Consider the following 26155-nt stretch of genomic DNA (forward strand, 5'->3'; position numbering starts at 1 on the left):
TTTACAGCAAAAATGGGCAGACAAATTACAGCAAGTTACCATACTTGCATTGCTACACAGGCACAACCTCCCCAGTTATCAACATCCTGCATCACAGTGGTACATTTGTTAACATCCGAACCTCATTATCACCCAAAGTTTATAGTTTACATTAGGGTTTATTCTTGGTGTTGTGTATTCTTTGGGTTTTGTCAAATTTATGATGGCACGTGTCCACCATTGTAGTATTAGGCAAAGTAGTTTTGCCATTCTAATAGGTGTGTACTGATTTTTAGCGATGTCATCTTTTAATATGCTTACTTATTTCTGTTGTCTTTATTGGTGTGGTGTTGTTCAGGTCTTTTGCACATTTTTCAATTGGATTGTTCTTTTGTTTTGTTTTGTTTTCCTGAGAGAGAGAGAGTGCATGAGAGAGCAAGCGGGGGAGGAGTGAGAGAGAATCTTAAGCAGGTTCTAGGCCCAGCACAGAGACTGATGTGGGGCTCATCTTACAGCTGTGAGATCATGACCTGAACCAAAACCGAGATTTGGACACTTAACCAACTGAGCCACCCAGAAACCACATTCATTTTCTTGTTGTTGAGTTTTAAGAGGTCTTTATACATTTTAGGTAACAATTCTTTATCAGATAGGACTTTTGCAAATATTTACTGTCAGTCTGTGGTTTATCTTCTCATTCTTTTGATCCTTAGCTTTAAAAAACAAATGACACAGCAGATTCAAGTTAAGAAAGCATATACTAGGCTTTCTTTTCTCTCCCCCTCCCTTCATAGATATATATATATCATTGGTTAATATTGTGTTTTACAAATTATTGTGTTGGAAAGTGTTGTATAAAGTCTAAAATATATAAATGATATCTCTTAACAGGACAATTGCCCTCCTATATATAGGTTGAATACCAAAAAACTACTGAGAATAGGTGTTGCCTTTCCTCTGCCTTAACACATAACTCCTGCTCTCTCTCTCTCTCTCTCTCTCTCTCTCTCTCTCTCTCTCTCTCTCTCTTTCCCTCACTTTTGCTACACTTGGCACCTTAATTAAAATTTTCTTATATATAACATATTAAAATTGTGGTTAGTTATGGTCAAACTAGTACAGAGTTTATTATACATTTTTGCTTTTGTATTTTGTTTACTAGGAAAACCCTTCCTCTTTCTACTCAAAGCTTTCACCTTCTTCTGCTACCTCTTCAGTCCCTCTGGATACAATATTCTTTCTAGCTTTCTGGCTCATTTATTCATCTACCTTAAAGTAGAATAGCAAATTTTCTAGATTAGGGTCTGGTCGATGTAGGCAAAATGAAAATATCAAGTGGTGATAAGAGACAATGAAGAAAAAAATGGAAAAACTATTTAACAAAAAATCCATGCCAAAGGAAGATGGGTACAAATTGCTGTAAAATCTCTAATTTCACAGAGACTATGTATTAGCATATTTTTTGTTGATAGCACATTATGAGTAGTTTTCCTTTAATGTTAATTCTGATCAAGATGCTTTTTAGGAAACCAGAGAGCATATACAGTACTTTTGAAAGATTTCCATCAAAACATTTTTATTTTAGGGGTGCCTGACTGGCTCAGTCAGTAGAGCATAGAACTCTTGATCTCAGGATTGTGAGCTCAGGCCCCACGTTGGGTGTAGAGATTACTTTAAAAAATACGTAAAATCTTTTTTGAAAACTTGTTATTTTTAGTTCTTAAAGTGTTGTTATTAAAAAATTAAGACAAAAATCTTACTTGCATAAATGGCATTTGAGAAAGGTTTTTTACATTTAAAACCAAAGTTCTTTATGGATTATGTAGCATTTGGAATCAAAACATAACTTAGTTGGAAGAATGGATTCTGTACTCCCGTAAAATTGTAGAACAATTTGCACATAGTGTTTCAAAAGTTGGGAACTGCCCCTGCTAGAAAGACCGTAAAGGCGGCCACTAATAATTGAATGTTTATCTGTTCTTTATATTGTTGAGCTGTTTAATTTAGTGATATTAGGTGAGCAGCTAGAAGTAGGCCAGAGCGAAATGGGAAGTAAAGATTTATTACATAAAATTACCTGCTTTTTACAAAATTGACAGGCAAAAATGCAGTGGAGTTGGTACAAGAAGAGGGTCTGGAAAAGCTGGCCTTGAGGAGTGGTCCATTGTAGGCCACTTGTCTCTGTAGATTTATACATTTGAATACATAATTCAGTATCCAACAAAACATATGTATTATCATGTTTTATCTATTAAATATAATAATATATTATAAGATATATACAAGGTAATATAACAAGTTACTTTCAAGGTTTCATGATGTTATAAAAGCAGGGCTGCAGTTTTGATAATTCTTTTAAGTTTTTATTACTTACTTTGATAGAGTGAGCAAGGAAGGGGCAGATAGAGGGAGAGAGAGAATTCCAAACAGGCTCCAGACTGTCAGCATGGAGCTGACGCTGGGCTTGAACCTATGAACTGTGAGTTCATGACCAGAGCTGAAACCAAGAATTGGACACTTAACTGGCTGAGCATCCAGGCACCCCAATAATACTTTTAAAAGTAACCAGAGTTTTGGGGTATTTACATTCTGTGAAAGCATAAACTTGTTCTCTGTACCCTTGTTATCAAAATATCCAAACAGTTTATGATGCTTTAATGCAAATAAGGAGTTAATTCTAAAACTAGCTGTAGAAACCCCGTTTTTAAATTATTGAATTATACTGGTCGCTTATAATTATTTAGTCACCACAATGACAATATAAACAAATTAAACAAAAACGCCCCTTAAGAGGTGCCTGGTTGAGCATCTGACTTCTGGTCAGGTCATGATCTCATAGATCCTGAGTTTGAGCCCCAAGTCGGTCTCTGTGCTGACAGCTCAGAGTGTGAAACCTGCTTCAGATTCTGTGTCTCCCTCTCTCTCTGCCCCCTCCCCTGCCCTCTCTTTCTCCCTCAAAAATAAATAAACATTAAAAAGATTTAAACAAGAACACTTTAGTGACAGACAATGTTAAGAGGACTTAAAAATGAGTTTCATGTTGGTAGCTTATAAGAACTCCATTCTACATGTGTCAAAATATAAACCTTTAACGAAGTCTGGCATATTTGACTGGTACATAGTTTCAAATAGTTGTAAGAAAATATGTAGACAGTATTTTTGCAGCTGAATTATTAATGAATATTTTTTTAGTATCTTTCTTTAGTTAAGTGTGGGGGTTGAACTTGACCCCAAAATCAGAGTATTATGTGCCAGCAGCTAAGCCAGATAAGCAGCCTATTTTTTAAAGTATATCCTTGTTTTTTAAGTTGAGAAATGCTTTTCAGTATTTACCAAAAAAGTAAGAATTATTTTTACCATACCCCTAATAATTTGGCAAATTTTCTATTTATAATTGTCAGAAAATGTGATATTCAATAATGTAGGACAAAGACTTTTCTTTAGAAAGCTCAAATAAAAGCACTTGACATTTTCTATTAAATTTCTAAAAATGTAATGATGGAGACACACCCAAATTTCAATATTATTAATATATGTTTGTCCCCTTCCTTTACTGTTACCACTTCAACCGTTGAAAGTCAAGTAAATAAATACCCTTGTAATTCTGACTGTGGCGGTGGTAAAGTATTAATAATTCTTATTCATTATTCATTATCTATTTCCTGTTCATTTAAAAGTGTGAAACCAAGGCTCTGTTAGAAATTGATAGTACACTTGTCTTACAAGTATACCAAATGGCTCACCCTAAAAGTGAGAAATGAGCTTCTTCCCTAAAATGATATGTATTTTAATTCTCTATAACATAATCACCGTTAGAGAGAGTATTTTAAGCAAAACTCTTTGAAGATAATTTTAGTGAGATAACTTAAAAAAATGTGCAAGGGGCACCTGGGTGGCTCAGTAGGTTAAACATCTGACTCTTGATTTCCACTCAGATCATGATTTCATGGTTTGGTGGGATCGAACCCTGCATTGGGCTCTTTGCACTGACAGTGTGGAGTGTGCAGTGTGCTCTGGATTCTGTCTCTCCCTGCCCCTATGCCCACCCTTCTCAAAATAAGTAAACAAAAAAAAATATTTTTAAAAGAGTACAAAATATGCAATACCTTTAGCACTTTGATTTCATTAAACCAAATAGAAACAAAAAAACACTTTACTACTACTCTGAAGTATTTGATGAATAAGTAAATGAGAGTTTTGGCAACAGTACTGGGGTTTTGCAGCACTTGAGTACAATCTAGTTGGTGTCTAAATTGTAATGTCATTTGTGACTGTCCCTGTGTTCAAATTCTTCACTCTGAAAGCGTGCCCATTCTGATTAAGATAGTTTGCTGCCTAATGCTGTGCTTTATAATATTCCCTTAAGTTTTTTAGCACTTTGGTTTAGAGATCTGAAAGTAAATGTGTTCTCCCCCCCCCCCCCCCAGTGTTTAAAGTTAGGTTAATGTGCATGGGTAGGTGAGGTTTTACAGAGTATGAGTTACAGAGTTAACTCATACTACCAGATATGCACCAGTGTACTTCTGCCAATACAAAGAGGTTCTAAGAGTAATCTGTATTCCTCTCAAGAAGATAAACTACATGCCTCAGTTTTTCCCCTATGGGAAGGAAAGGTATATTTGTGTAATTGATTCAGAAATAAGCTGTTTTTTTGGTATTGAAATTGACCAAGGCATAAAAGGACTGTCCTAGAAGTGGAGAACTAGTTCATCCCTTTAAATGATCGTCTGGCCAAAATTTTAGCACACATGTAAGTAGCAACTGGCTAGAACACCATAGCATAACTGTGTTACATTTCTGGGAGCTTTTAAGGTTTATTTATTTATTTTGAGAGAAAAAAAGTGCACAGTTATTAAATAAAATTCAGTGTAATTTTGGTGGTTATACTATCCAAATTTTTTTTATACTACCCAGAAGGTTTTTTTTTTTTTTAACTTTATTTGGGAACAAGGTTGCATATAAATAAATGATTCAGCAAGCAATTGTTTATACAGATTTGGTGCTCACAAGGGTGGTGAAGGAACATACAGATGAAGCAAACGTTAATGTAAAGTTGACAATTGCTGGTGATTAGATGATATCATTCACAGAGGCTGTGTGGTTTGAGCATGCAAAAATCTAGAGTACACTTGAATATAAGGGACAGAGGTAGTTGCCATCAAGGAAACCAGGTCAGGCACAGAAAGATAATGTCTCACAAAGCCACTAGTAAAGTTAATAGCAATAGCAATAGCAATAGTAAAATAATAATAGTAAATTATAAAAGATGGACACTTTTTTTCTTGTTGATATTGACGATTCTTATTGTCTAGAAATTTTCTGTCTAGATTTTTATTCTGTCCAGATAGCCCAAATAAATAAAACATTTAGGGTTTTCATGATAGAGTTTCAGAATAGGTATCAAGAAAATAACATTCAGCCTTGCCTGGACCAGAAGAATTAAGTATTTCCCTAGTCACAGAACCAACAATGAATAAATACGTGACCTAGATTTATAAAGTAGGTGTACCATTCATGGATTTTTGTCTTAAAAGGAAAAAAATCTAGCTTCTAGACTTAGGTACAATTTCGTTAAATTAAGCTAAATCAGTAGATGACAAAACTTCTTTCAGAGCCTACTCCTTTCCGCAAAGGTTAGGATGATGGAAGTAAGCTCAAATATATAGGAATCAGATCAATTTGTTCCTGTCCTACATCCCATTCAGTAACTTTTCTATCCTTGAATTTCCCTTTTCTAAACCTGTCAGTGTCCTACCCAACTATTATTTCCAAGCATAATTACATTTTATTTAACATGTCAACCCAACAGCAACTCAAGTGGTGACAGTTTCTTGTGTGTTAGAGGATTTGAAGAAATGTGTTACTGTATATGTATGTGCATTACTTATTCTATCCATGACTCATTACATTACAGGAGATGCAGAGTGAATCTGGAAATTTAGTGCATATTCACAGCATGCAGTGAGAAGTAAGACTCCATGGAAAGGGCCCTGTATGCCTTAATCTGGAATAGGGATGAGGATCTTTCCCTCTGCCTTTCCACCTTTCACTCTTGTTACTAGTCAAGGCACATAGACCCTCTGTGGGAATGGGTAGTGGGGACATATGTGATTGTTTCTATTTTAGAAGAGTTATTAAATAACGTTGTTAAGACTGCTGAAGAACTTGGGACTCCTCATATTCTAACTCTGTTTCATTACATCAGGGAATCAACTGTCGTTGCATTCAGTACATTTTGTTCACACGGCAACATGTATATTCTCTTAGCTTGTTTTAAAAATATCCTTGAAAAAAAGTGGCAACATGATATGCCTCTTTTCACTCTGTGAACTTTTAAAAAGGTTGAATTATTTGCTATAGGGGCTGAAACTTCAATTCATCTATGCCTAGAATCTCATTAATTAATATCTTCATGACATGAGGGGTGCCTGGGTGGCTTAGTCGGTTAAGCATCCGACTTTCGCTTAGGTCATGATCTCGCAGTTCGTGGGTTCGAGCCCCGCGTGGGGCTCTGTGCTGACTGCCAGAGCCTGGAGACTGTTTCAGAGTCTGTGTCTCCCTCTCTCTCTGACCCTCCCCTGCTCACGCTGTCTCTGTCTCTCTCATAGAAATAAATAAAAATATTTAAAAAAAAAGAAAAAATATCTTGATGACATGAAAATTTATTATTAAATAGTAATTAATAACTAATCTCAAATAATTCTGTTTTCTAAACTTTTAAAATCCACTTTGGTTATTTTCAACTATACTGACACAATATGAAGTGTGTATAAAATATTTAAAAGAGATACACACACATATTCATACTATAAAACCTTCCTCTGAGAACTGATAAATATTGGAAGCTTCTCAAAATTTACCAAGAAAATCCATGAAAATGCAGCCACAATTCTGCCAGTGTTCTCTAGCAAACTTTATGATTATAGATTCCAGTGTGAATATACTCTCCTTGACATACAGTACCTCTCAACTTTTATATTGATCATTCAGTCTTTGTAAAGAAGCTTTGTATCCAAGTCCGAGCTTTCTTATAGAAAGAGTTTATCTAATTATTTTTGTCTCCTGATCTGTCTTTATAGGTAATGATATATTTAAAACCTGTTTTTCTAAGATATTCATAACCCATCCTCAGTAGTGGCACTTCTTTAGAAGCAAGAAAATAGCCAAATCTGTCTTTTCACCTAATTTGATATTTTGTAATATTTGGGGGGTTTGTGTATTTTATTCGTGCATTATTATAAATACTTACTGGTAAAGGATACTTTTGCTTAGTCTGTTTATTCATTGAACCTATTTCATTCTCATAGGATTTAAACTCACCATTTCTGAAGAACTACATGTTTACCTTTACACTGCTTATCCCAAGTGCTTTTATCTGTGGTGTCAGATTTATCAACCAATTGTCCATTAAGATGAAATGTATCTGGGGAAAAATGAATAACTTGGATGCTACTAACTCATCACCTCTGTGCATTGTACTTAGGTTATTTTCTGTTAGATGATGGATTTCCACTAATTCTTCACTTTTGGCAGAGCTGTTTTAAGACAACTAACTGTAATTATAAGCACTTCTCTTTGGCCAAGGATTGGGAGGTTACTAGTATAGACTCGTGAACCTTTAGTGTAGTGATAAATAATCATTAAAGCTCTAATTGGTATATCTAATTGGACACACACTTTGCATGTCACTTACTGATGGGCATTTAAACCAAAGCATTCATTATAGGAAGGGGACTAGTGGCAGTAGCAAACATGAAACATATTAAGCATTCACATTTACTGTGCAAGAAAGACTAATAAATTGTAAAATGGCTTAGAAGACAGATAATCTAAATATCCCTTACGACCCTGATTATCAAACGTAGAAGAAAGATACAATGTCACATCAGAGGTTCTGCTTTACAGGGTCCTCTGTTTCTTCTTAAAAATGAAAATTAGTAAACAATTCTAACTGGATAATGAGGACTAAGAGAATAGGTGTGAATTGCCACTTTTCTCTGGTACTTGTGGTTAATATGTGGGTTTTTAACCTTTTATACTATGTCTTTTAGTCAGGGAAGCTAGGACCATTTTCGCTGTGGACAAAACATTACTGATCTTCAGTGTTTCCTAAGGATTAATCAATGAATTAAGAGGTTTGAATAATATGTTAAAAGTTTGAATTTGATTTTGGTTTTAGACAGAAATTGGTCAGATGAGGAAAAGGGAAGTTAGTTTTTTAAAAGGAAAATACTATCTCATTTCAGCTGTAGCTATTTTGCTTCAGTTTTTATTTTTATTTTTTTAAGTTATTTATTTTGAGAGAGAGAGAGAGAGAGAGAGAGAAAATGAGCCAGGGAGGGGCAGACTGACCAGGGCTTGAACTCACAACCATGAGATCATGACCTGAGCAGAATGGGATGCTTAACCAACTCAGCCACCCCAGCACCCCAAGTTTTTATTTTTAGAAGTAGTCTTTAATTTTGAAACCAGAGTGGAGAGGTGAAGAAATAAAAGCAAATGTAAACATTGATTTGACATACAGGTTTTTATATATTGTAAATGATCTGTTCAGAATACTTTTCATACTTAGGTATTATTTACTCCAGCATTCTCATTTGAAAGAAAGCTGTTTCCAGTAAGATTACTGTGGTATTTCTATAGTACATATATTGTCATCTAGCTTGTAGTTTTTACTCACTTAGAACATACCCTACTTCACACTAAAATATTGGTTTCTATTTACAAAGTCAGTTTAAACATTAATTATGTTAACTGACAGAAACCAAGTCCAATTTAGTATTATATTACCCAAATGTACTAGGTAATCAGTGTTAAATAACTAAATGAAAGCAAACTGTATCTGCTTGCATAAGACTCGTTTCAAATGCCCAGTTGAGTTTTGTTTTGTACCTAAATGTGACTTTTTTTTAGTATGTAGCTGCTCTCTGATATCATGCTACTAGTGCTGTGTATAAATATAACTGTTTACAATCATCCTTTTAAAAATGCTATATTTTGAACAAATAAAAGTAGATGCTTAATCACAATTTCAGAGAATAGACATGAAATTTATTAGATTCTCAAATCAAGACATAGTCTTGTATTTCTTTGTATTTGGTTTTCTCTCCCCATTCCTCACCAAAAATTCATAACCGAATGCTAGTGAAATGTAATATAATACACATTTTCTACCACTATAAAAAATGAACAAATTATGGTGTGTAACTTCATTTTAGAATTTGTAATTTCTTTTTGTGTGCAGTGCAGCGTCTCATCAGCATGTTTATTGCCAGGAAATTAAATGTATTTGTTGAAGGTCTGGAATAATTTTACTGTCTGAAAATACACTGTTTATTATTTAATGCATTTTTATTATATAATAAATAATAACAAAATGTAATTTTGAGTGAAACTGATAATTTTCCAGTCTAACAATCCTTTTTATTTTATTGAAATTTGTAAGTCACTAAAAAGAAATCATATGTGTTATTTCGTAAAGAAAAAAATCCTTAGTCGCTGTTTTAGTCCAAATTCTTATTTTATTTTCTTACTAGCAGCTTAGGAGCCCTGCTTTGCCTCTCAAGAGGAGGTAGCCGTTGTGAATCAGTATCATTTATAATATATTCTTTCGATTTATAATTTATTCTATTGACATATTCTATTTGACATAGAAAATAAGTCAAATGAAGAGAAAAATATTTGATATTAAATTATTTTAAAAGTGCTAAGCTGTTATTTATTATGACGTTACTAATGTTTCTGTATATCACATAATGAAATTGCACCTAGACCATATTAGCAATAGCAGCAGTAACAAAAACATCAGTATTGATACACTACTTTGTACTTTGCCTAAAGAAAATTATTGTGGTTAATTAGGTTTCTGATAGCATTACATATTTATTTGTGTTAAAGTTTTTAAAGACCTATTCTTTTTGCTTTGCTATGTATTTTCTTGAAATGTAGCAATTATTTACAGTTTGTAATACTGTTTGCTATTTCACAATTAGATTTAGACCTAATATCTCTCTAGGAAAAGTCAGGTTTAGTAGAAATACAAAGGAGTGATTCTGTAATCTTGATACTGTTTCACATAACAATCAACTGTATCCTTTAACTAATACATGTCACGTTCTCCCAGTATTGCTTCACATGTCATATGCAGCCAACACAGACCTAGTTTTAGAACTCACCTAAGTACACTTCCCACTACCTTAAAGAGAATATCTGAAATGGTAGTCACTCTGTATAGTTGCCTTGAGATTATAGCAGTGGTCTTTCTGTTCCTTTTTTCAGACCAGATGGGGCGCCTGGGTGGCTTGGTCATTTAGGCGTCCGACTTCGGCTCAGGTCATGATCTCAGGGTTCGTGGGTTCAAGCCCCGGGTCGGGCTCTCTGCTGACAGCTAGCTCAGAGCCTGGAGCCTGTCTTCAGAGGAGTCTGTGTCTCCCTCTCTCTGACCCTGCCCTGCTCTCTCTCTCTCTCTCTCTCTTTCTCTCTCAGAAATTAAAACAAAAACAAAAACATTTTTTTAAGACCAGAGATCTGTCATTGTTATTGAACTCAACCTGTAATTTGTGAAAATACTACTCTGTCTAAAAGTGGATTTACCATGAAGCTAATGAATCTTAAACGAAGCTTAAACATCCGAGCCCTTCACTTGCACAGGCTCTTCCAAAGGCATTGGTAGGACCCCTAGCGGTGTGCTCACAGGGTCATATGTTTTTGTAAAGTTGGCTGAAGTATGATATTTAAACACAGTCTTTTAAGGTTTTTATTTCATTCTCTGACTTCTCTGTTACACTTCCCCTCATTTATGGTCACTTAGGAGTAGCCAAAAGCTAGTGGGATTCTGTTAAGTAGAGGTTCTGGTGGTGATAAATTCAGTTTGGGTTTAGTGGGGTATTTTTATGTGGTTTGCAGACACTTGTGTGCAGTTTAGTTATTGCTGGCTATTCTGGTGAAGAAATGGCCTCTAGAATTACTCCTATTATTCATTATATTGCCTTACTGATTGTGACATAAATGTGCAAGGCCAGATGTCATATTACAATTTGAATGTGTCCTGTGGCATCTGAAATATGTGGCAAGAGGAAGAAAAATAATGTTTGAAATGTATGGAGCTAGAAGCTACTCTGTGGAAAACCTTTTCAGCCATTAAATGTATAAAACAGTAAGTGGGGGATGTGGTTTTCATATATAACAAATCAAAACAGAATTTCTTTCCCGTATATTCTTGAGGGAGTATATAGACAACATCTCAGATGTAGTACTTACCATTATAAATGCAACATGCTATTCCCCTCTTTGAATGAGTATCATATAAAATAGAATTTACCAGAATACCTGTGTTTGTGGGACCTGGGCTGTAGCAGTTCTACAGGCATGAGCATCTGTGACGTAGGCATATACTTTATGTATGCCAACCATCAGTAGTAAATAACAAATTATGAGCAGCTCTTCTAGGGGAAAACCAAAACTATAGAAAGTGACGGGAAATTGTTATGAATGAGACAATGATAGGATTTGTGGTGAGGAAATATTAAGCAAAATATGAAGGAATGCCGGCAATTAGTTTATTAAAATGTTATTTCAGTTTTCTGGATTTTGTTGCTTGTGATGCCTGTTGGCTTTTAAAAATGTGTTGTTTATTGTGATTTTTTTTCTAAATAACTATTCACTTTGGCACCTAATTTTCTACTTGAAATTTCTCTGGTTTTTATTCCCCTTAAAAGTTTTATAGGCTTTGAACCTCACAAAATGTTAATCTGCCCCTACCATTTTTATTTATAATGTGATGATTTTGAGAAATGGGCAGTGCTCTACTTGGCATTCATAAGTTGATCTCTACACTTTCGGACATTTCATCGTATCTTTTTTATTTATTTTTTCAGTGTGTCTCCATTGTATTATAATGATTTAGAATTTGGGATGAGAAGGTGAAAAATTTTAAATTTAACAAATTTATTAAGGAACAATAATTAAAGAGATAACAAAACATTTGTTCATTAAATTAAAGATTTAAGATTAAAAAAACATTTTCATAGTTTATGTTAAATAAATGCTTTGTTTAGAACCTTTCTATTATGATGTAGGCTAAACTCAAGAAATTTTAAATTAAGTAAAGTTTAAACAAATTTTAAAGAAATGATACTAATGGGCTCTGCTTTTATACTTTTCTTCCATTTTGCCCACTCCCCATTTTTGGAAGTTTCCTTCGCCCTCACCCCACATTCCTTTTATAGCCTTCTTATGGAGAAAAAATATTATTTTTAAGTTACTTTTCTTTAGTAATGATTTCAGATCTATAAGGTCCATAATCAAAAAAAATCTTTTACTAAATCAAGCATTTTTTTTCTCTTAGAAATTGCCGAAACAGTGCACCAAAAGGAGGCAAGGGAAAGTATGCCATTTTTTTCTAGGACATGTTATAATTTGGTATTTTTTTCTATACATTAAATTATCTTATGACCCAATCCTAAGATGTTCTCATTGTTAATTCATGGAATTCTGTATATATAATTTAAAAGAATGTTTATAAGTAACTTCTTAAATCTATTTGTGGGTTTTTAGGTGAATGAGACTCTACCTTTTGGAAATGTATATAAACAGGTGTGTTAGACAGAAAGATAGATAATGGTCATTACAAATACATTATCTGATAAGTTGATTTGAGACCTTTATATGTGCATTGCCATTTATTTCCACCCCTGACGAGTAGACCTTTATTAAGCTGTGATGATTACTGAATATGAAATGTAACCAAGATTATTTTTTATTCAAATATAATTTAAATATTCATCAAAGAGAAGCTATGCTTGAGACTGACAGAGACTATTAACATCAAAAAATATAATTAACTGCATTGGGTATCATGAAGCAGAGTTAGCCAAATAGCTGAGAGGTCTAATTGCTCTAGAGTTCGAGAAGCAATGGTTTTATTTTATGCGGTAGCTGTGGAATTAATAGTAACGTGGTTGCCTATGTGGGCCAATTAAAAGCTGCCTGTTAAGGTTCATTGCTCTATAGGAAACCCATTGAATATCTCTTAGTAAACAGGATTGACATGTCAGTGTGTACAAAAAGATGAAATACAATAAAATCTGTGAAAATGAGAAGTAGCATTAAAAGAACTGTTTTTGAAAGCAATTCATTAAACTCTTTACACATACAGTGTTAGAGTGGGTGTTGTGGTATGCCCTCAGATTCCCCATTTAGGATCAAGCACCCTTTCCCTCAGCTGCCAAAGCTGTTGCCTGCTGATGGGCTTTCTGTGAGTCCCCGCCCACGACCGCCATGGGCTGAAGGGTTCTTAAGCCCTTCTCCCCAGAGGCAGCCCTCGCCGAATGACAAAGTACAAAGGCTTTGTCTCCTCATATTTTGCTTCATTTTGAGACAGCTCCAAAGGGCCCTCCCAATTCCAGAGATCCTCTCTGAGGAATTTGAGGGGCCTTTGTTACAACCGCATTAGAGGCCTCTACCCAGTCCTGCTTCCCTGAAAGTTCTAAGAGCCCTGTGAGCCTCCCATAGATCTCTGCTTCAGATTCTTCTTCCCATGTTACCCACCCTGAGAAAGATACTGATGGTAAATCTGAAAACAAGTCCTGTCAGTGGTACTGGTTACATACATTGTAGGAATCTGGCAACTAAAGTAGTTTTAACCACTCTTCCAATTGCCTCATTTAGGTCTACAAATAGCATTTTATCTTTGTCATGTGATCCTTTTTCTTTAATAAAGGTAATATTCTGACCTCTGTGGTGCTATTATTCTTTTTAGCTGAATACAGAAAGAAAGCACTCCTGATTGAACCCAAAAGATTTTGCCTTGTCCATACTGTAGAGATTGAGATTTAAAAGTGGGCAGACATTCTCATGACATTTTGACATTAATGAGATTGTTGAAACGGAAAAGTTGAAGGGTCAAAGAGAAGAGCAGTAGCAAGCTCTTCTCAAGTTTCTTTTCTTAATGATATATAAAATATATTTAATTAATTGACTATGATTCCTAAGATGAAATACGCAATGTTATGCATTGAGTGGATTAGAATACTTTTTTGCAAAGAAAAATAATTCTAACACCATAAATTATGCAGCCTCAAATACAGTTTATTAACTTGAGATATCCTATTTATCTAACTTTTATAAGACATGTAAAAAAGTTTAGAATAGCTTATTAGGTCTTAATATGTGTGAAGTAAGAAGGTGTACATTGTGCCTTTCATCTTCAGTGATAAAGATGTTTTCCTGGTCATTCATCATTTAATATGCTTATCCTGTTTATATCAGTGGCCCAAGACTGCGTGTCAGCTTTCAGCAGAGTGGTGTTGCTGCTTCACAGCACACAGCCCTGTACTCCCAAGCCTGTACATGGTGTTAGCGGTATTTAAAGCTCTTGAGTCTAACATTTCATAGGTCACGATGAACTGAGCCTTTCAGACAAGTTACTGATATGAAGCTAATTCAGGCTAGGAATATAACATGGAATGGAAGCCTCTGCCTTCGTTGTAGTTTTCAAAAACTTACACAAACCATATAAATCAGAAACGTCTTAATTTGGTTTCTATCCTATGGGGATGGAACTCTGCTTGACTTCTGAGAATTGTGTTTTATCTTTCATTCATTGATTTATGCTTCCAAATAATTACTGAGCTACAGGATGTACAAGCTAATGTGCCAAACGCTGTAAAGGCATTTATGAACAACTGGTAAGAATATATATTCACAAGTGTACAGACTGATGTTTATAGAATTTATAGACATTTTAGACTAAAGCACAGCATTAGGCACTGCACGTATTTTGGGGATTCATAAACTAAGCCTGAACCCCTCAAAGATGTAGTCTGGTGAAGAAGATGAGATGTATACATAAATAAGTATGATACTAAATCTCTAAGCACAATAAACTTCCAAAACCTGATGGATAAGGGAAAGTGATGAGCAATGTCCTGAGGTGGGAAGATGTACTATAAGTTGAGGGAATACTAAGTAGGTCTGTTTAGGGAGTTACTCAACTTCTGACTTCACCCTTCCAAACTTTCTATACTATGAAGCATCTTATCACCTTGCTTCTTCCTTTTGGGCATTCTTTTTTTTTTTTTTTAATGTTTTATTTATTTCTAGGAGAGAGAGAGACAGCATAAGCAGGGGAGGGTCAGAGAGAGAGGGAGTCACAGACTGAAACAGGCTTCAGGCTCTGAGCTGGCAGTCAGCACAGAGCCTGACGCGGGGCTCGAACCCACGAACCGCGAGATCATGACCCAAGCGGAAGTCGGACGCTTAACCGATAAGCCACCCAGGCGCCCCCCTTTTGGGCATTCTTAATGCTCTCCTTGTACTTAGGCTAAGGAAGAAAAGATCTTTCAAAGATTGTGTTCTTTCTATTTCTCAGAATTATGGAATAGTTCTATAACAGGGTATTTTAAAAAATACTTTTAACCCTGTAATGTGAATATGGCAAATAACACTAGGACTTTAGGTCCTTTCTATTAATTTGGAAACAATGACTTCATTCTTTTTATAGCAGAGAACTGTAATACGTAATTACACATCCACTTGTTCATTTTCTTCTACATAGACAATGTTTGGTCTGGTTTATTTAGGGTATTACTATGCTTTCAAAATTGTATGTATTTCTGCACCTAGAATGTAGCAGCGTATAATGTCTTATATTGCTGTTTCTAGTGCCAGAATCACAAGTGGATATAAAATTATCATTCTCTCCCTCCCTGCTTTCCTCCTTTCATTCGTTCGTTCCTTCCTTCCTATTTATTTATTTCTCTCTCTATCACCTATCTATTTTTAGATAATTTCTTGCTTTTGAGACTGAATTGCAGCAAAAGGACACTTCCCTTGATCTGTGCTTTTAAAAAAAAAAAAAGAGCACTGGGTTAATATGAAGACTGAATGCTTATGAGTAGGTGTTCAGTTATCGAGAATGCCATGAGCAATGCCTTGTTGCTTTCTTATCAGCTACTTCCTGCTGTCAGCTTGGCACTTATTTCAATAGAAAAGGATTTGCATCAAATGTAATGCCTTATTATATACAGCTAACACGGGGTTTTTAATTGTGCAAACACATGAGACTCCTGCAGTGATAGTCAATTTGATAAAAGGATTAGATTATGAATATTTTGTTATGATTAAAGATTAGTTCTGATTTTATCATAAGTAATCCAGTGAAATTTGCCATATTATTTATCAGTCAGGTGAGACCCCATTAATTTTGAACGTGTATGAACCACAAAGTATCCACCTCTGTATAAAGAGTCTCTAATGAATCTGATTATTTATATTCAGATTATAGATGTTAAGGATTGTTTTTAGCCTTCCACACCTGCTCTACTCCTAAGAGTATCCAAAGGGTGTGTGGTTCCAGCTTTGCCTTTATTGTTTTTCATAGTTAGGTAAACATCTAAACAAAATTTCCACAGTTTTTATTAAAGAAATGACAACCAGTATGTATCAACAGGACATTTTGAGTTGTCCCTTTGAATTAAAAAAAAAAAAAAAAAACCCTTAATAAAAAAAATAGAAGAATGATAATTCTAATTTAGAAAGTATTTATTGAGTGAGTACTTTTTGCTGTAAACAAGACTTAGCATTCTGATGGATTTAAAAGAAGCTTAACAACATCTAGCTGCAGAGGTAAGACTAGGGTCCTAGAAATGAGACCTGATACAAATAAGTGCCTGGCACTCTTAAGGGTGTTTGGAAAAGAATGTAAACAAAAACATAATGAGTTTACCACTTAATTCCAAACACGGAACATACTTGCCAAGTTAAATAAAAACTAAAATGTGAACATACAAGAGATGCCACAAAGCAGAATATAAGTAATTGACAAATTACTTATATAGACCATTCCTGCCATAGGGAAAGGAGACAAAGATCACTTCAGGCTTGGGTAATCAGGGAAGAATATTATACTGTTTGGCCAGCATAGTTTATGTGTTGGCTTTCTCTATACCTTCTCCTTAGTTAATGCTTCCTACAAATGTGTATGTCTTCCTCACACTGAAGTACATGACAAGTTGCTACTCTTAGACTTGCATAGACAGCACCGCTGTGAGATGGAAAACAACAGTTCACCACTAGTAGCTTAGTGTCCTCAGCTCTAAAAATGTTCTGCCTCAGAGACTTCAGGTCCTTCAAATGGTGTTTCATATTAAGAAAAAAATAATTCAAGATGTATATGTAGTAATTTCTGTGAGAAGTCTGTCGTGGTGCATCTTTCTAGATGAGAACAAACAACATAAGGAAAACACAGATAATGAATGGTTTTTACAGGGTGCAACATTGAAACTAGATAAATAATAAAAACATTCATAACTTTTAGAACAATTATGTAGCACCTTGTTTTCAGAATGACAGTGTTTATACTTTTTGACTCTTTGGGGAAATATTAACTCTGTATATCTTCCCTGTTCCAACACTAGTTTATTCAGTTTGTATTACTAAGATACCACTCACTCATACTTTTGTGTCTCCTTTTACACAAGGCATTCCTATGCATATATTTAAAAACTATGTGACATATTTTACTACCAAAATATTTCATAAGTTGCCTGAGGAAAATCAATTACTTTAAAATAAAAGTAATAGATGGGGCGCCTGGGTGGCTTAGTCAGTTAAGCGTCCAACTTTCGCTTAGGTCATGATCTCGCGGTTCGTGGGTTCGAGCCCAGTGTCGGGCTCTGTGCTGACTGCCAGCTCAGAGCCTGGAGCCTATTTCAGAGTCTGTGTCTCCCTCTCTCTCTCTGACCCTCCCCTGCTCACGCTGTCTCTCTCTCTCTCCTAGAAATAAATAAAAATATTTAAAAAAATAAAAGCAATAGAAGAAAAATGTATTTGGCTGAAAATTTTTGATGAGGAAATCATAGTGGTATGTAAAAGATTTTATGCCAAAAGAACCCACTTCAGGTAAAGAATAGCAGTGTTTATTGCCTCTTGATTAAAAATAAAAAACCAAAGCACCTATAGAATGTAGTCATTTTCATTAAAAATGACAGAACTCCTCCTGAGTCAGTTTAATACTTTAGCAAAAAGTTGTGTTTAGTCTTAAGATTTGCATAGATGAAATTTTTTTTTAAAGCCATGGTATCATAGTCTTAAGATTTTATTTCTTTGCTTGTGGTTTAATTTGTACAGGAGTTCTGCAAACATCTGTTGATGGGCTATAATCAAAGTGAGGTCTGTAAAAACACAAATTGTATTAGCTGTCAATTAAATTAGATACTCGTTTGTTTTATATGTAGAGATTTATAACACTGACTAAATGATGCCCCATCAAACATCTTGGGAAGCAGAAAAATATATTTATGGCATAATTTTCTTTTTTTCAAAATCCTATCCAAACCAAGGGAGTAATCTTTAAGGTGAATTAAAATAGTGATGACAAAAATCTAGTTTACTCAGTGCTGTCCTCTAAAACTCCTTTTAGTTGCAGGTTCCTTTGCATTATTTCAAACCCTAATCCTCTGAGCGGGTAATTAACGGACCAGAAAAGCCATTTGTGAAAAAGAAGAGCCCTAAGAGTGGAAATATTTCTTCACCGAATGATCTTTAAGAAGTAAATAATTACAAAAGAAAAAGATTTGGGATGACCAATCTAAATCTGAGGGTAATTAGAATGAATAGAGTATGAAAATTGAAATGCTTGGCATGCACAACAATTCTCATATCATAACAAGACTAATTAAATATTTAGAAACCAAAAATCCCCTCACAATTTGAAGAAAAATAACCCACGACAAAAGGGTCTGCAACTTTGCAGATAATTAGCAAGGGTTATAGGAAGGAAAAACATCACAGATTGGCTCCAAGGCTCTGCAAGGTCATGTCTTATTATGCTGTGTCTTTTATATGGTCGGGTAACAAGTTTCTTGCTAATTTAATCTAACTAGGGCATCCCATAGCGATTTCCCATTTCCCTTGTTAAAAATGTGATAGTTTCGGCAAGTGAGAACTATAGTAGGTTAACATTTTTATAAATAATTGCTTTTAATTGATACAGGTCATTATAATTTTTTTGAATTATTTAAAGCAGTGGTCTTGAAAATTTGGAAACAGAAGCAATATTTTTAAAGTATTCCCAAATTTTATAGTTTTTATCCCCACTTAAATTATCTTACTCCTTTCATTAAGTAGTTAGACCTGATGACCCTGTGAATGAAACTTAGTCTCAGTGGCATGCTTTGTAAATAAATACTTCTTATTTTGCTAATAAAAGCAAGCACATTTATGTTGAATGTGCATTTCTGCAAACAAGAGATTTTGCACTGGATTAATAAGGCTCTGAGTGAGTCAAGCCTAATTTGCATTAAACTGACCCCAAGGTCCAGTAAAAACTGCAAGGAATTTCAAAGATTTCTAAAACATAGTAAGTTGTTTTTAGCAAATCAGCACTGCCATTTCAAATGCTTATTTTAGTAATTAATGTGGAATTTTTGAGGATTATTATTAAGATCCTCAGATGCAAATTTAACTATAAATATTAATGTATGCAAACTTTCTGGTTATAATTCCTGATACAGTATTTTATTCAGATACAAAGTGATTGTGGAAGTTAACACTTTTATTTTACTCCTTTTTTAACATACTGAAAAACGGAATGACAGTACTCTGGACGTTGGCTTAAACGGGATTTTACCGTTAAAGCTTTGGTTGACTTGCTGTAGGTTACCTGATATTTATTTATTTTGTCTATCTGTGTTACACACTGTACACTTTCCTAGTCAAATAGTTTTATGTTTATATATTGATAATAAAGAAAGATACGTTGTATTTTTGCTTATGGTTATCCAATTAATAAATTGGCTTTTTCTATACCTTTTTCTTTCAAATACAATTGCAAAGATTTAGTCAGTTGCGATTTTTTTTTGAAATCAGGAATGTATTGAAAATTTTGATAACACCAGCATATAGGAACTGAATGGAATAGAAATTATAATATTTTTTCCAAATTATGTATCCATGCATGTACTAGTAATATTTAAGCATATTTTCCTGACGATTCTAGTAGTAGCTTTATTTTATAATCCAGCTTTATTTCAGTGACTTTAAAATAGTTCAAACAAGACATATTCTGTAATGCTTTAAGAATAGTATTTTAATATGCTTAAAGAATTAAATACTGTGATGGATAGAAATCTTCTAGAATATACAAATTATTAAATAAATTATGAAAACATAGTTATGTGACAAATGGGAACACTACTATAGAACACCGCTTCTTTTACCATAATAATTACACACCATTTGGCTTCCTGATGTTATGTTTACCTAGCAATTAGTTAAGCTCACAAATCATCATTAATAAATATTTAAAGAAAGCAGAGCCCACTTTCCGTAGCTCTACATAACAGAAATTTAGATGCTAAAAAAGCATTATACAATAAGCAAATAAAAGGTTTGATGTAACATTCAACTTGGTTTCCCTCTTTGATTTGTGAGGATGATTGTCACTTTGTATCGTGGAACATAACTCCTTTTCATCCCGTCAGTTTTCTTGAGTAAATCTACTTGTATTGGAACTTACCTGTTCATATTATGTGCATAAATATTTATCCTAAATTTAGACTCAAAAGGTAAGAAGGGTTCTAGTGCCTATAGTATATACGTTCCTTGGTCTTTTGGAATTGTTAGTGCATGAAGTGATTTGGAAACTTTAAATGGTACTTTTTTCCTCTGCCTTTAAATAGTCTGTCTCCTAAGTGCTGTATTATTGGCTTTCATGAAACAAAATTATGTCCAAATTGACAGAATTCTCTGAGAATCAGGTACAGCTGACTGAAGCAGAACTAGATGTCTGATATTTATTTTCTACTAACTGTGTTTATTTACAAGCAGAAATAGCCAGGCTGACCATTCATCATTTCATTCATTCAAAACCAATCACTGAATTTCTATTATGTGCGAGGCATATAAGCACCTCCAGTGAAAATGTATAGATTGACAGTGTCCTTTTCCTTTGTTTCTTTTTATTTTTTGCCCTTCCTAGTAACATAGTAGCATTTCTAAATTTTTTACTCTTGTGTCTTTGAGTAGAATAAAGTTTACTTACAGACATAAAGCAGTGGGTTTCTTTTAGTAATTGAGACTATTTTTTAACAAGAGAATGGATTCAGTTGCAGTAATTCAACTGTAGGTGTTGTATTCATTTAGAAGAAGTAGTCCAGCAAGTGGACGTGGTTTAAACTCTTACAGTGTACTCTTGTGAACGTTCTGCGTATACATGGAACTTTGGAAAGGAGTGTCATCACATGATACCCCAGTACCTTGAAAGCATTTATTTTGTCTCCAAGAAGTGACTGTTGTAACTGAGGTAGAAGATTGTTCAGGAAAGAAAACAGAGCTATTATTGCTAGTATTTTCTAATGGTATTTAAAGCATACAGAGAGACTGAAATTGTTGAAGCAATCTTCACTGAACCTATAGGCTTAATAAAGAATTGGACTAATTCTAGAGGATGATTCCAAATTTCAGCAAACATTAATTTTTAGTTTCTGTCATGATATACTGAGCTTTTCTGTTGAATGCTGGAGTATTTGTTCAAGTCAGTAGATTTTGCATTTTTAATCTTCCTTAGAACTGTGGTGAATAATGGCCCCTGGCAGGAGATAATGAAATTTTCTTAATTTATATTTTCAAGCAGAAGCTTCAATTGAAAATGGCATCCTGTGACCTAGAGACATAGCTCTAGTGCAAGTTTCAGGGGAGATGCAATAATAATGCAGTGCCATCGAGACAGGGAATGATGGGACAGTGAAGAAGTAATTTAAGGAAGAAAAGAGAATGTACCAAAGCTTTATTGTAGCATATCTAATGATCTGCTGAAGATTCCCAATGGTTTTTGGAGCATGACTGGAGAGACTAATGTTATCTTGCCAAAACAGAAGCCCCTGCTTAATCAGCAGAACAAGGCTATTGATTAAAACACCTCTCACAATAGATTACACATGGAATCTCATCTCCATACTTTGCACTTGGTAAAGTGTAATAATGAGCATAAGATAATCAAAAGAAGAGTAAAAGCAATTTGTTGGGCATTGTACAATTCAAGATTAGAGTTGGAAAGGAAACACATTTGCATGAATAGTTGGCCTGTTTTTAAAGCTGTACACAGGAAATCGTTCGCGTAGTGTAGGAACTACTCTGGAACCATAAAAGATATTCCGCCCCTTTAAGATTGCAAATCTGTGTCCATCTTTTAGAAAGGAGTACTTATTTTTATTGATGTGTTTATTGTTGTTAGTAATTCATATTTGTTGAGACATCTTGCAGAGAGTTTGCCTGCATTAATCCCATCTAACCTTAAAAACAAACTTCTAAAGAAGGCTAAAAGGTTTAATACACTGCTTATGGACTCATAGTTTAAGCAGACAAACTGTAACTTAATACTGCAGGGTTTTTTTTTTTCTGATTCTAAAGCCTCTGGTTCTAAACACTTATCTTCCTGAATAGCAAATGACTTTGCTTCTGGACAGAGTCAAATGATACGCTATATTGTTGATTTTTATACAGTTTATTCCCAGATTATAAGCAATGTATGCATTGAGGCTTCTTTCATTCAGTTTTAAAAGATTAAGGAAAAGCAACATATTAATAGTTTGCATTATTAATATTTCATCCGTGATGAATCACTGTTGTCCCCAAAATAAAAAAGATAATGTTTCTTCAAAGCACTGGTAATTTGTGCATGACAGTTTCTAAGGTAATTTCCATGTACTAGTATGTAAATTAATGTTAATACACATTTATAAAATGACTTTTCATCAACTACAACGTTTTGTTGGCAACATTTATCCTAATTTCAAAAATGATTGTGGATGCTTTAAAAGTTAATATTGAAGCCTGAGATTATTGATTACCTCTGGAAGATAAAATATACAGTTTTAATGCTTTTAACTATTACCATCTGCTAACTGTGAGGGTTAAGACATTCATTAGATATTTTGTATTTTTCTCTTACATATTATGCACAAACCTGGAGAATATTACTGGCTTTAAATGCTACACTCTAAATTTTTTTAAAAAACAAATCTATTGGCATTCCTTTATGCATGAGAAGCTAACTAATGAGCATGAATCTCCAAAATTAGGCAGTTTTATTTTCTTCAGGTTTTGAGATGTACAAATGGCTTCATTTCCAAATAGAATTTTTTTCCATGTAGAGTAGAAAGACTAGCAGTAATGAGTTTTAAACTAATTTTTAAAATTCAGGGGTTTTGCTCCATTTAAAGCAGCTTTATGACCTATAACGTAGGATTTAAGATTTTCTTCATGGTAGATGGTGGGGTTTTGATGAAAACATAAGTTTTATGAATATTAGTATTAGAAATAATACTTTTATACCCATGTTTGAATTTGATAATGTAACAAAGCATTTATTATTGGATTTATTTTATGTAACATACTGAATTCTCAGGATGAATGTTGTACTTTGCTTTTATAGAAATGTAAGAAAATTAGAAGAAAAAATATTCAGTGTGAGAGTCAGAAAGTTGCAACCTAAAATACTTTGTAGAAAAAATATGTAGGTGAAATTTTTGATAGAGGTTTTTGAAACACTGATTTTTTTTTTACATCAGTGAAATTAGTCTTTTGTCTATACATGCCAATTTCTGGAAGTTTTTGGAAGTATGCTTAGAATATTAAAAATGATTAAATGCTTAGAATTTGAGACAGAGTGCTTATTCTGTACCTTCACATTTATTTACCAGATAATGTTATTATTTGCAAGGGCTGCCTTTATGCCCCTTAGTTTAAAAAATGATATATTGTCTTCCTGTAATTTAGCCACGGTATTAAAATTTACGTTGAGAAAGAAGTCGAAGATTGTATGTAGAAAAATTTATAGTGATTACAGTGGATCTTTTTGTTGTTGTTATTCTTAGTGATATCCTTCCAAGTAACATAGTGTCTTTTCAAAGATTTTCATAATAGATTTATTTAGTGTTAGAAATTTCCATTGGCAAGCAAATATTAGGAAAAGATTATACTTTCCTTTTGTTGTTAAAAATAGGTGTACAGACGATATATACGCCTACTTTGAAATTGTACTAATTTAGACCCTCCGTGTTAGAAATTTATAAATAAATAACTAGCTTGCGTGCTCAAAATTATGGCCGCTTAAATTCTTGATTCTTTTGATTAAAATTAGCAAGAGAAGAAGACATGTTAACATTGTAAACTCTGTCAAGTACTTGCTGCTTAAATTATACTTATAGCTTAATGATTTTCTTTCATTTGTATTTTAATAAGATTTATAGAGCAAAAAGCATGAGTTTCCAAATATATTTATTCTAAACCTGTCTTGTCTTAACACAGTGGTTCTCATATACCAGAATCATTTACAGATCTAGTTAAAGCACAGTTTGCTCATTAGTTATTTGCCTCTGGAGTTTCCTAGTCTGTTGATCCTGGGTGGGACCTGAACCTGCTCTTTTCTAACAAGGTCCCAGTTGATGCTGGTGCTGCTGATCTAAGGACCACATTTTGAAAGTCAGTGCTTTGACTGTTTTAATTCATCTGTCCATCTTTACAAATACAAAATAAAGTAAAATATTTAAAAGTTAAATTAAAGCTCAAGTGTTTAAAAATATATATATATTCATTTTTTTTATGATGACAGTAATTGTATTTATTTCAAGTCATATCCACCTCTTTAAAAAAACTTTATTCTTCTGCCTTGTTCTCATTCAGACTTAATTTTTATGCTTAACATGTAAGAAAAGTGTAGATTTTTACCATAACGAATCCACATAGTATGATGTGGATACTGATAATATGATGTTAAAACAGCCATACCTTTACCAATAAGTCTCTTTCTGTGGGGGAAGAAGCAGAACATGATGCCAGGAACTATGCCCAGGACTGAGACTACAAGCAACTGAATGCCTTTTTTTCTTGGCTCAGTTGTACCTTTTCATTTTCATTAGAATGAAAACTTGAAGCAGAGCAGTTGGTGGGAATTTGCTTCTGTGGCTAATTGCTTTCTCTTTCCTTGTCTTCTTAAATGATAGCAGTTTACAGTTTTACAGTCTTACTAACAATATACTGGTTAAGGAGTTTTCAGATTTTTCTGAGTCCTAACAGCTCACATTGGTATTTTCTTTCCCCCTGTGTCCCCACACTTACTGAATTTGGAAACTTATAGCTCTCGCTTCGTTCATAAATGAATATGTGGAATTGTATTTTATTTCCATCACTTGGTCCTCCAAAAGCTTAAGTATTTTTTTCCCATGAAGCAAGATACCCATGAAGCAAATCTGAGAGTTTTATACTTCTTACAGTTGTGTTCCTCTTCTTGCTGACACTTTACTGTTTTAGTCCCTTAATTCCATTTTTTCTCAGGATTAATTTCTAGCATTCTTGATGTAGAAAATAAACATTTTCAACATCTTGGAAATCTATGGTTCTATAAATCTATGTAATTATATTTGCAGGAATTCCATTAAGCCTCCTTACCTTCAATTTTACTATGAATATAGCCCTAAAACACTTTTTGCTATCTTAAAGTATGTATTTTTGTACAATGTGATTACTAAAAGAAATAAAAATGTGGTTGATATAAATTATGGTAATTGCTTTTGACATTAATTTGAACTTGTAGTGGTGGTCAGATAACTAATGCACAAAAAGGTCTGAAAAAGTAAATATGAGCAATTATTTTTCATTTTATGGTTTTGGTCTCTTTTAAACAAAATGTAATGGAAGCAGAAAATACTTGTCCCTTGTATACTTCTTGCAAACATCCTGTGACATTGAAAAATATGCAACAAAAGATATTGTTGATTTCATATACAGTCATACTTATCTGATCATCTGGGGAAAACTGGATAATTATCAATATAGTCTTTATTTTTGAAAAATGAGATAAATTCCCAAATCCTTGGAGCTATATCCTCATTCACGAACTTGGTCCAAAATCCTTCCCAGTCTTGGGTCATTTCATCCTTGAGTACAGTCCCCTTACTTTTACCATGTATACCCAAAAACATGGCAGGGTTTTGTGGAGTGGCCATAAAATGTCTACCGAGGAAATATAGATAAGGGAAGTCTAACTCATTGGGGTTTGGATTTGCTTATTTCTTAAAGGTATGGGAATGAGAAAAAGGAAGGGTCCTTGCAGGTATGAATAAATGTAAGAAAAGAAATAAAAGCACTTTAGTTTTTGATAAGGAGCAGGTAGTGG

The 26155-nt window shown here is 33.9% G+C and overlaps 1 protein-coding gene across 7 annotated transcripts in view; it reads left to right on the forward strand.

The window, feature by feature from the left end:
• Positions 1-26155, forward strand: part of ADGRL2 (adhesion G protein-coupled receptor L2) — a 189021-nt gene that overhangs the window by 105083 nt on the left and 57783 nt on the right. The gene's annotated exons all lie outside the window — the stretch shown is intronic.

Source organism: Hyaena hyaena, unplaced genomic scaffold (assembly GCF_003009895.1).
Source record: "Hyaena hyaena isolate Hyena2069 unplaced genomic scaffold, ASM300989v1 scaffold_757, whole genome shotgun sequence".
Taxonomy (NCBI): Eukaryota; Metazoa; Chordata; class Mammalia; order Carnivora; family Hyaenidae; genus Hyaena; species Hyaena hyaena.